This window comes from Phyllobates terribilis, unplaced genomic scaffold (genome assembly GCF_046119375.1).
Source record: "Phyllobates terribilis strain yellow unplaced genomic scaffold, ASM4611937v1 Scaffold_5__5_contigs__length_657084704, whole genome shotgun sequence".
Classification (NCBI taxonomy): domain Eukaryota; kingdom Metazoa; phylum Chordata; class Amphibia; order Anura; family Dendrobatidae; genus Phyllobates; species Phyllobates terribilis.
The window spans coordinates 66,320,631-66,333,452 of record NW_027362765.1 but is presented as its reverse complement, the minus strand read 5'-3'; the positions used below and the strand labels follow the sequence as shown (position 1 = coordinate 66,333,452).

Sequence of the window (12,822 nt, the reverse complement as noted above, 5' to 3'; positions counted from 1 at the left end):
GAAAGGACATTCATCCGGGGGAATGGAGTCTGAACTGGAAGATATTCCACATGGTTGTACAGAAATGGGGAAATCCAGAAGTGGATCTGTTCGCAAACCACAAGAACACAAAAGTAAAAACCCTTTTCTCCCTGGACCCCAAGGATCCGGCAGCGGGGATAGACGTGTTTGCTCATCCTTGGAATGTCAGACTCACATATGCATTTCCCCCAATTCCGTTGTTACCAAGGACTTTACAAAAAATCAGGGCCGAAAGGGTAAAAACAATCCTCATAGCTCCGATGTGGCCCAAAAGGGCATGGTTCGGAATATTGAACAGTTTGAAGGTGGCAGATCCATTGATTCTTCCTCAGATACACGATCTTTTACATCAGGGTCCGCTCTACCATCCGACCCCTCAGAATCTCTCCTTAGCAGCCTGGCTTCTGAAGCCACCATCCTGAGAGCCAGAGGCTTTTCAGAGGAGGTGATCCATACACTGCAAAAAAGCAGGAAGCAGGTCACGAGCCCCATTTATGGAAAGATCTGGAAGACCTTCAAGCTGTGGTATGACCTTCATACACTAGATCCCTTTCAGCCGAATATATCTAAGATTCTGGATTTTTTGCAAAACGGTCTGTCTAAAGGATTAAGACCAAGCACTCTTAAGGTCCAGATCTTGGCCCTAAGCTCCTATTTTGATACTGACTTAGCCCAAAACAGATGGATTAGGAGATTCATGACGGCTGCATCACGAATGAACCCGACGAGAGCAAGAAATGTTCCGCCTTGGCATCTCAATAAGGTTCTTAAAGGTCTTACCATGCAACCTTTCGTGCCAATATCTGAATCTCAAATAGACAAGCTGTCATGGAAAGCAGTATTATTGACAGCCCTGACTACAGCTAGGAGAGTAGAGGAAATTCAAGCACTTTAAATCAGAAAGCCTTACTTTCGTGTATTGGAAGACAGAATCATCCTCCAGTTGGAGCCTTCATTTCTTCCCAAAGTCTCATCTGAATTCCACAAGTCTCAGCCTATAATCCTTCCATCCTTTTGTCAGAATCCATCAAATAGCAGGGAAGAGGAGTTCCACTCACTGGATGTTAGAAGGACTATCATCTTCTACTTAAGTCAGACTGAGTCCTGGAGACAGGATCAGAGCCTATTTGTGCAATATGGAGGCCCCAACAAAGGGAAGAAAATCTCCAAAAACACGCTGGCAAATTGGATTAAAAAAGCGATTCGTGAAGAATACAAAAATCAAGATTTACTTCCTCCAGAATCCTTGAAAGCTCATTCCACCAGAGCTATGTCTGTCTCCTGGACTGAAAAGGCTAGCGCATCCATCGAGAAGATTTGCAGGGCGGCTACATGGTCATCCGTCCATACCTTTGCTAAACATTATAGATTAGATGTAATGTGAAATAGAGACCTATCATTTGGAAGGAAAGTCCTTCAGGCGGTTGTCCCTCCCTAAAATTCATTCTTTGGTATTGCTCCAGGTGGTGCTGTCGTGGAGGGGATTGGAGAAAATATAATTAGTCTTACCAGTAATTCGGTTTCTAAGACCCTCCACGACAGCACGGGTAATTCCCGCCCTTTCTTGATTTATGAGAAAAACACCTTAGTGTTAATAAAATATTATTGAAGCATTCATCTTGTGTGGTCCTTTGAAAACACTGGGGATAGTATAGGGGAGGGGCTAATTAACCTCTTGTGTTTCCTGTCCCTAATTAGGATGGGGAGGCAACCTTCAGGTGGTGCTGTCGTGGAGGGTCTTAGAAACCGAATTACCGGTAAGACTAATTCTATTTTCTGAGTGTTACAGGGCGGTATTCCGTGTCTTGATTATCAGGCTTGACTATCAATAATCAATATCCGGCTAATACCTTGCCTGTTACTACTCCGATTCCTTTACTATACACTATACTAAATGGCGACTAACTGAGACAAAAACCGTGTTATCAATAAAATATATTTATTACACAAGTCTACAGTTAATTCTACTATTTAATACCACACTAACACTGAATATAACAATAATAATACGGATATACAATTAACCCCACAATAACTTAGTTATACTTCCCGCCCACTTACCTAAAAACATACATACATTAATTACAGCCCACCCGCCTATCACTATACTATCCCTATGGAGGAAACGAGGTTAAAAGCAGTGATACTTAGCCACTTGAAGATGCCTTGGCTGCAGATGTGCTGCTGAATCAGGAGAGGGAGAAAAGGGGACTCAAAGGGTTCAGAGGAGGATGGGACAGATAAGGCTGGGGGCTGAGAGGTAGGGAGATGAAGGGGAGTAGAAGCAGAGCGTGATGCTGTGAGGGGTCAGCTGCTGGCTGCTGCACACAGACACAGATGCTGCTGGTAGGTCTGCAGAGGAGAGGGCAGAGGGACAGTGGCTGGGAGGACACAGAGGGGCAGACAGGACACGTGAGGCAGGAGAGGGGACACAGAGGGGAGCAAGCACAGAGGGCAGGTGTCAGCAAAAGAAGAAGAGAGCGAGCACTGCTGCTGCTGGGTATTTAAATCCGACGGGGCGCGCTCCCGTTAGGCCATGCCCCCATCTGCCTCCTGAAGGTGTGCATGCAGGGTGCGAGAGCCCAGCATATCTCTGGGCACACGCATCCATCTGCGCGGGACCTGTCGGCAGGGCACTTTGAAGTGCAGAGCACTTATATATGATTATATCAGTGCTGCTGCTCAGACCCCTGCAGGCAGTGTCTGCTCCAGGACAAAGGATCTCATTCATCCTTTTTGTCCTAGCAGTGTGGTGACTATCTACTGACATGGTTATTAACCATGTCAGCATATAGCCACAGACAATAAGATGGACAGATGTCCACCTCTTTTGATATGCCCACACTTTCTTGTCCTGGGCATATTATATCAGGGGCATATGCATGGGGACATTATTATAAGGGGGACGTTCATATGAGGGAACATGGGGTGTCGTGAGGGTATAACCTGGGACACTTCCTTTTACACTGAGGCCATTCTCTACATGTATTCCAGGGTGTATTACAATCCCTCCTTTCAATTTTTGATAGGCCTTGCATTAACTGCATAGGCTTAACCAGTCTACGAATCCCACTCCTTACAAAAGGGAAAAAAAAATCAGAAATCTCATCCACGTGATTCCTTACTCCTTTTTTTCCCATTACTGAAATAGAAAACTAATGCATCTTTGAAAGCAATGAGAAAGTGCAATAATACAGCAAAAACACTATGTGTGAACTTAGCCCAAGGGGTGGAGAAGGCGTTTTTTTATTTCTCTTTTTTATTTGACTTATATACAAGTCAATATACTGGAAAGAATGTTTCCTAACATTTTTTCCTGTAAAATCCATTTTATCTTCAGTTTGGGGTGTTTTGTTGTTAGTCTGTTAAAGTGGCGAAATACTCTGACACCATTGTTCCCAGCAGCATCCAGGGAGTCAGAGATGCGTCTAGGCGTCTTCCCCATCCTGTTCCCATTCCTTTTCAGTGCTCTTTCCATCCATTTCAGTGATTTTCTTGTCCACTCAGACATCTTGGGAGGGTCAGCAGGAAAAATGCTTGAGTTTCCCCTTGACTTTCATTATGCTTGATACTCAAGTCAAGCACTGAAGCATTACGAAAAGCTTGTTACGAGTAACAGACATTTTAGTGCTCACTCATCACTATCCCTCACCTCTCCAGTAAGCCGGAAGAGGATCTCTAGGGTGAGGTGTAATATTCTCTCCGCCATCTTGTCCCTGTCCCTATCCATCCTTGATGGTGAATCAGGAAAATTCTCTTATATAGAAGATCTCCACTGAGAGGATCCGATATTGTAGGGACCTGAATGGGGAGAAGATGACATCATACAGCGGACAGTCCCGGATTTGGGTCTCTGCCCTGCAGTTTCTGGCGTCTGCTGACTACCCCTCACTGCCCTCATGCCCCCTCCGACATCTCCTCCTACCGGGGGAGACAGAAGTGGTAAATGTCTGTGGCTGGGGGCGGTAGGGGGGAGAGACATTTCCCGGAGCTGAGCAGAGTTTATCCCTCTTTCTATTCTGGGAACCTTTGCAGTTCTGCTTCCAGGACCTGTGATGATGTCACAGTCATGTGATCAGTCACATGGGGGAGGAGCAAGATGGGACTTGTAGGAAGTGAAGGGTTTTCTGTGTAGGAAGCGGCCACAGGTAAGAGCTGAAGCTGAGGAGAAGTCTACACTGGGGACCGGTAATGAGGGAGCAGGGACTGTGTGATAGAGGGGACAGGACTCAGTCCTGGGGGAAGCACCGGGACTCTACACTGGGGACCGGTAATGAGGGAGCAGGGACTGTGTGATAGAGGGGACAGGACTCAGTCCTGGAGGAAGCACCGGGACTCTGCACTGGGGACCGGTAATGAGGGAGCAGGGACTGTGTGATAGAGGGGACATGACTCAGTCCTGGGGGAAGCACCGGGACTCTGCACTGGAGACCGGTAATGAGGGAGCAGGGACTGTGTGATAGAGGGGACAGGACTCAGTCCTGGGGGAAGCACCGGGACTCTGCACTGGGGACCGGTAATGAGGGAGCAGGGACTGTGTGATAGAGGGGACAGGACTCAGTCCTGGGGGAAGCACTGGGACTCTGCACTGGAGACCGGTAATGAGGGAGCAGGGACTGTGTGATAGAGGTGACAGGACTCAGTCCTGGGGGAAGCACTGGGACTGCACTGGAGACCGGTAATGAGGGAGCAGGTACTGTGTGATAGAGGGGACAGGACTCAGTCCTGGGGGAAGCACCGGGACTCTGCACTGGGGATCGGTAATGAGGGAGCAGGGACTGTGTGATAGAGGGGACAGGACTCAGTCCTGGAGGAAGCACCGGGACTCTGCACTAGGGACCGGTAATGAGGGAGCAGGGACTGTGTGATAGAGGGGACAGGACTCAGTCCTGGAGGAAGCACCGGGACTCTGTACTAGGGACCGGTAATGAGGGAGCAGGGACTGTGTGATAGAGGGGACAGGACTCAGTCCTGGAGGAAGCACCGGGACTCTGCACTGGGGACCGGTAATGAGGGAGCGGGGACTGTGTGATAGAGGGGACAGGACTCAGTCCTGGGGGAAGCACCGGGACTCTACACTGGGGGCCGGTAATGAGGGAGCAGGGACTGTGTGATAGAGGGGACAGGACTCAGTCCTGGGGGAAGCACCGGGACTCTGCACTGGGGACCGGTAATGAGGGAGCAGGGACTGTGTGATAGAGGGGACAGGACTCAGTCCTGGAGGAAGCACTGGGACTCTACACTGGGGGCCGGTAATGAGGGAATAGGGACTGTGTGATAGAGGGGTCAGGACTCAGTCCTGGAGGAAGCACCGGGACTCTACACTGGGGACCGGTAATGAGGGAGCAGGGACTGTGTGATAGAGGGGACAGGACTCAGTCCTGGGGGAAGCACCGGGACTCTACACTGGGGGCCGGTAATGAGGGAGCAGGGACTGTGTGATAGAGGGGACAGGACTCAGTCCTGGGGGAAGCACCGGGACTCTACACTGGGGATCGGTAATGAGGGAGCAGGGACTGTGTGATAGAGGGGACAGGACTCAGTCCTGGAGGAAGCACCGGGACTCTACACTGGAGACCGGTAATGAGGGAGCAGGGACTGTGTGATAGAGGAGACAGGACTCAGTCCTGGGGGAAGCACCGGGACTCTGCACTGGGGACCGGTAATGAGGGAGCAGGGACTGTGTCATAGAGGGGACGGGACTCTGCACTGGGGACCGGTAATGAGGGAGCAGGGACTGTGTGATAGAGGGGACAGGACTCAGTCCTGGGGGAAGCACCGGGACTCTGCACTGGGGACCGGTAATGAGGGAGCAGGGACTGTGTGATAGAGGGGACAGGACTCAGTCCTGGGGGAAGCACCGGGACTCTACACTGGGGACCGGTAATGAGGGAGCAGGGATTGTGTGATAGAGGGGACAGGACTCAGTCCTGGGGGAAGCACCGGGACTCTACACTGGGGACCGGTAATGAGGGAGCAGGGATTGTGTGATAGAGGGGACAGGACTCAGTCCTGGGGGAAGCACCTGGACTCTGCACTGGGGACCGGTAATGAGGGAGCAGGGACTGTGTGATAGAGGGGACAGAACTCAGTCCTGGGGGAAGCACCGGGACTCTGCACTGGGGACCGGTAATGAGGAAGCAGGGACTGTGTGATAGAGGGGACAGGACTCAGTCCTGGAGGAAGCATCGGGACTCTGCACTGGTGACCGGTAATGAGGGAGCAGGGACTGTGTGATAGAGGGGACAGGACTCAGTCCTGGGGGAAGCACCGGGACTCTGCACCTGGGACCGGTAATGAGGAAGCAGGGACTGTGTGATAGAGGGGACAGGACTCAGTCCTGGGGGAAGCACCGGGACTCTGCACTGGGGACCGGTAATGAGGGAGCAGGGACTGTGTGATAGAGGGAACAGGACTCAGTCCTGGGGGAAGCACCGGGACTCTGCACTGGAGTCCGGTAATGAGGGAGCAGGGACTGTGTGATAGAGGGGACAGGACTCAGTCCTGGGGGAAGCACCGGGACTCTGCACTGGGGACCGGTAATGAGAGAGCAGGGACTGTGTGATAGAGGGGACAGGACTCAGTCCTGGGGGAAGCACCAGGACTCTGCACTGGGGAACGGTAATGAGGGAGCAGGGACTGTGTGATAGAGGGGACAGGACTCAGTCCTGGGGGAAGCACCGGGACTCTGCACTGGGGACCGGTAATGAGAGAGCAGGGACTGTGTGATAGAGGGGACAGGACTCAGTCCTGGGGGAAGCACCGGGACTCTGCACTGGGGACCGGTAATGAGGGAGCAGGGACTGTGTGATAGAGGGGACAGGACTCAGTCCAGGGGGAAGCACTGGGACTCTGCACTGGGGACCGGTAATGAGGGAGCAGGGACTGTGTGATAGAGGGGACAGGACTCAGTCCTGGGGGAAGCACCGGGACTCTGCACTGGGGACCGGTAATGAGGGAGCAGGGACTGTGTGATAGAGGGGACAGGACTCAGTACTGGGGGAAGCACCGGGACTCTGCACTGGGGACCGGTAATGAGGGAGCAGGGACTGTGTGATAGAGGGGACAGGACTCAGTCCTGGGGGAAGCACCGGGACTCTGCACTGGGGACCGGTAATGAGGGAGCAGGGACTGTGTGATAGAGGGGACAGGACTCAGTCCTGGGGGAAGCACCGGGACTCTGAACTGGGGACCGGTAATGAGGGAGCAGGGACTGTGTGATAGAGGGGACAGGACTCAGTCCTGGGGGAAGCACCGGGACTCTGCACTGGGGACCGGTAATGAGGGAGCAGGGACTGTGTGATAGAGGGGACAGGACTCAGTCCTGGGGGAAGCACCGGGACTCTGCACTGGGGACCGGTAATGAGGGAGCAGGGACTGTGTGATAGAGGGGACAGGACTCAGTCCTGGGGGAAGCACCGGGACTCTGCACTGGGGACCGGTAATGAGGGAGCAGGGACTGTGTGATAGAGGGGACAGGACTCAGTCCTGGGGGAAGCACCGGGACTCTGCACTGGGGACCAGTAATGAGGGAACAGGGACTGTGTGATAGAGGGGACAGGACTCAGTCCTGGGGGAAGCACCAGGACTCTGCACTGGGGACCGGTAATGAGGGAGCAGGGACTGTGTGATAGAGGGGACAGGACTCAGTCCTGGGGGAAGCACCAGGACTCTGCACCAGGACTCTGCACTGGGGAACGGTAATGAGGGAGCAGGGACTGTGTGATAGAGGGGACAGGACTCAGTCCTGGGGGAAGCACCGGGACTCTGAACTGGGGACCGGTAATGAGGAAGCAGGGACTGTGTGATAGAGGGGACAGGACTCAGTCCTGGGGGAAGCATCGGGACTCTGCACTGGGGACCGGTAATGAGGGAGCAGGGACTGTGTGATAGAGGGGACAGGACTCAGTCCTGGGGGGAGAACCGGGACTCTGCACTGGGGACCAGTAATGAGGGAGCAGGGACTGTGTGATAGAGGGGACAGGACTCAGTCCTGGGGGGAGCACCGGGACTCTGCACTGGGGACCAGTAATGAGGGAGCAGGGACTGTGTGATAGAGGGGACAGGACTCAGTCCTGGGGGAAGCACCATGACTCTGCACTGGGGACCGGTAATGAGGGAGCAGGGACTGTGTGATAGAGGGGACAGGACTCAGTCCTGGGGGAAGCACCGGGACTCTGCACTGGGGACTGGTAATGAGGGAGCAGGGACTGTGTGATAGAGGGGACAGGACTCAGTCCTGGGGGAAGCACCGGGACTCTGCACTGGGGACCGGTAATGAGGGAGCAGGGACTGTGTGATAGAGGGGACAGGACTCAGTCCTGGGGGAAGCACCGGGACTCTGCACTGGGGACCGGTAATGAGGGAGCAGGGACTGTGTGATAGAGGGGACAGGACTCAGTCCTGGGGGAAGCACCGGGACTCTGCACTGGGGACCGGTAATGAGGGAGTAGGGACTGTGTGATAGAGGGGACAGGACTCAGTCCTGGGGGAAGCACCGGGACTCTGCACTGGGGACCGGTAATGAGGGAGTAGGGACTGTGTGATAGAGGGGACAGGACTCAGTCCTGGGGAAGCACCGGGACTCTGCACTGGGGACCGGTAATGAGGGAGCAGGGACTGTGTGATAGAGGAGACAGGACTCAGTCCTGGGGGAAGCACCGGGACTCTGCACTGGGGACCGGTAATGAGGGAGCAGGGACTGTGTGATAGAGGGGACAGGACTCAGTCCTGGGGGAAGCACCGGGACTCTGCACTGGGGACCGGTAATGAGGGAGCAGGGACTGTGTGATAGAGGGGACAGAACTCAGTCCTGGGGGAAGCACCGGGACTCTGCACTGGGGACCGGTAATGAGGGAGCAGGGACTGTGTGATAGAGGGGACAGGACTCAGTCCTGGGGGAAGCACCGGGACTCTGCACTGGGGACCGGTAATGAGGGAGCAGGGACTGTGTGATAGAGGGGACAGGACTCAGTCCTGGGGGAAGCACCAGGACTCTGCACCAGGACTCTGCACTGGGGAACGGTAATGAGGGAGCAGGGACTGTGTGATAGAGGGGACAGGACTCCGTCCTGGGGGAAGCACCGGGACTCTGCACTGGGGACCGGCAATGAGGGAGCAGGGACTGTGTGATAGAGGGGACAGGACTCAGTCCTGAGGGAAGCACCGGGACTTTGCACTGGGGAACGGTAATGAGGGAGCAGGGACTGTGTGATAGAGGGGACAGGACTCAGTCCTGGAGGAAGCACCGGGACTCTACACTGGGGACCGGTAATGAGGGAGCAGGGACTGTGTGATAGAGGGGACAGGACTCAGTCCTGGTGGAAGCACCGGGACTCTGCACTGGGGACCGGTAATGAGGGAGCAGGGACTGTGTGATAGAGGGGACAGGACTCAGTCCTGGGGTAAGCACCGGGACTCTGCACTGGGGACCGGTAATGAGGGGGCAGGGACTGTGTGATAGAGGGGACAGGACTCAGTCCTGGGGGAAGCACCAGGACTCTGCACCAGGACTCTGCACTGGGGAACGGTAATGAGGGAGCAGGGACTGTGTGATAGAGGGGACAGGACTCAGTCCTGGGGGAAGCACCGGGACTCTGAACTGGGGACCGGTAATGAGGGAGCAGGGACTGTGTGATAGAGGGGACAGGACTCAGTCCTGGGGGAAGCACCGGGACTCTGCACTGGGGACCGGTAATGAGAGAGCAGGGACTGTGTGATAGAGGGGACAGGACTCAGTCCTGGGGGAAGCACCGGGACTCTGCACTGGGGACCGGTAATGAGGGAGCAGGGACTGTGTGATAGAGGGGACAGGACTCAGTCCTGGGGGGAGCACCGGCACTCTGCACTGGGGACCAGTAATAAGGGAGCAGGGACTGTGTGATAGAGGGGACAGGACTCAGTCCTGGGGGAAGCACTGGTACTCTACACTGGGGACCGGTAATGAGGGAGCAGCGACTGTGTGATAGAGGGGACAGGACTCAGTCCTGGGGGAAGCACCGGGACTCTGCACTGGGGACCGGTAATGAGGGAGCAGGGACTGTGTAATAGAGGGGACAGGACTCAGTCCTGGGGGGAGCACCGACACTCTGCACTGGGGACCAGTAATAAGGGAGCAGGGACTGTGTGATAGAGGGGACAGGACTCAGTCCTGGGGGAAGCACTGGTACTCTACACTGGGGACCGGTAATGAGGGAGCAGCGACTGTGTGATAGAGGGGACAGGACTCAGTCCTGGGGGAAGCACCGGGACTCTGCACTGGGGACCGGTAATGAGGGAGCAGGGACTGTGTGATAGAGGGGACAGGACTCAGTACTGGGGGAAGCACAGGGACTCTCCACTGGTGACCGGTAATGAGGGAGCAGGGACTGTGTGATAGAGGGGACAGGACTCAGTCCTGGAGGAAGCACCTGGACTCTGCACTGGGGACCAGTAATGAGGTAGCAGGGACTGTGTGATAGAGGGGACAGGACTTAGTCCTGGGGGAAGCACCGGGACTCTGCACTGGGGACCGGTAATGAGGGAGCAGGGACTGTGTGATAGAGGGGACAGGACTCACTCCTGGAGGAAGCACCGGGACTCTGCACTGGGGACCGGTAATGAGGGAGCAGGGACTGTGTGATAGAGGGGACAGGACTCAGTCCTGGGGGAAGCACCGGGACTCTACACTGGGGACCAGTAATGAGGGAGCAGGGACTGTGTGATAGAGGGGACAGGACTCAGTTCTGGGGGAAGCACCGGGACTCTGCACTGTGGATTGGTAATGGGGGAGCAGGGACTGTGTGATAGAGGGGACAGGACTCAATCCTGGGGGAAACACCGGGACTCTGCACTGGTGACCTGTGTGGTGAGGCCAGGGACTGGAAATTTATATTCCCAGTTATTTCATATTCCCAGTTATTTCATATTCCCAGTTATGAAGGTCTCAGTAGGAATGCTAGTCTGTCTGACTTCAAAGGACCCCAGAGGACAAAGTATTTACATCAGCATTTGTTTCCCTTCCATACATCAACCCCTGGGAGCCTCCGTTCACACCAGGGTGACAAGCCAGGAGAGAATTGAATACAGGTCAGCTAGGATATATGCCTTTGTATTGCAAACGCCTATTCCTGACAAGAGTATGGGGGAGCTAATTGAATCATGGCAATGAAGAATAGCTAATTGAATACCTCTGAAGTCAGGAGAAGCCCCTGTGTTAGGTCAATTACCATGCGCACCTTACAATGAGTATATTGCTGGGAAATGGATTATGAAAAGTCTGATAGAAGGGAAGAGGAGATTACATGTAAATCGCCTATTTTCTGCCCTGCCCAAGTTACGAATAAATGTGTCCCTCTGAGAGAGAGGAGGGGTCTTCTGTTGAGGGTCACCTGTCGCTACAGATGTGTAGAAAGACCAAGGAACCGCTCTGGACCCATGACAGCTACCCTCCTGCCGTATCCAGAGACCTTTGATGAAAGTGTGGTATATTCACTTTTATTCCTTTTAATTTTAATGTATCGTATTACTGCTTCCTTACTGTATTTGCCTGACTACTGTATACATATATATTTTGTAACCGCTTGTATATACTGTACCTAGCATCGCTCTTTTGAGTAAATAAATATATAAAATTTATAAGATCGCTTCGCATGATCCTAAACCCAGAACTCACGGAAGTTGTGAGGAAGGATCAGGGGGCACGTGACTCCGATCGGTTCTTGACAACCAGTAATGAGGAAGCAGGGACTGTGTGATAGAGGGGACAGGACTCAGTCCTGGGGGAAGCACCGGGACTCTGCACTGGGGACCGGTAATGAGGGAGCAGGGACCGTGTGATAGAGGGGACAGGACTCAGTCCTGGGGGAAGCATCGAAACTCTGCACTGGTGACCGGTAATGAGGGAGCAGGGACTGTGTGATAGAGGGGACAGGACTCAGTCCTGGGGGAAGCACCGGGACTCTGCACTGGGGACCGGTAATGAGGGAGCAGGGACTGTGTGATAGAGGGGACAGGACTCAGTCCTGGGGGAAGCACCAGGACTCTGCACCAGGACTCTGCACTGGGGAACGGTAATGAGGGAGCAGGGACTGTGTTATAGAGGGGACAGGACTCAGTCCTGGGGGAAGCACCGGGACTCTGCACTGGGGACCGGCAATGAGGGAGCAGGGACTGTGTGATAGAGGGGACAGGACTCAGTCCTGAGGGAAGCACCGGGACTTTGCACTGGGGAACGGTAATGAGGGAGCAGGGACTGTGTGATAGAGGGGACAGGACTCAGTCCTGGAGGAAGCACCGGGACTCTACACTGGGGACCGGTAATGAGGGAGCAGGGACTGTGTGATAGAGGGGACAGGACTCAGTCCTGGTGGAAGCACCGGGACTCTGCACTGGGGACCGGTAATGAGGGAGCAGGGACTGTGTGATAGAGGGGACAGGACTCAGTCCTGGGGTAAGCACCGGGACTCTGCACTGGGGACCGGTAATGAGGGGGCAGGGACTGTGTGATAGAGGGGACAGGACTCAGTCCTGGGGGAAGCACCAGGACTCTGCACCAGGACTCTGCACTGGGGACCGGTAATGAGAGAGCAGGGACTGTGTGATAGAGGGGACAGGACTCAGTCCTGGGGGAAGCACCGGGACTCTGCACTGGGGACCGGTAATGAGGGAGCAGGGACTGTGTGATAGAGGGGACAGGACTCAGTCCTGGGGGGAGCACCGGCACTCTGCACTGGGGACCAGTAATAAGGGAGCAGGGACTGTGTGATAGAGGGGACAGGACTTAGTCCTGGGGGAAGCACTGGTACTCTACACTGGGGACCG

At 54.4% G+C, this 12,822-nt stretch overlaps 1 protein-coding gene across 1 annotated transcript in view; it reads right to left on the bottom strand.

Annotated features, from left to right (window-relative positions):
- LOC141270719 (uncharacterized) overlaps positions 1–12,822 on the bottom strand; it is a 477,393-nt gene that overhangs the window by 173,506 nt on the left and 291,065 nt on the right. The gene's annotated exons all lie outside the window — the stretch shown is intronic.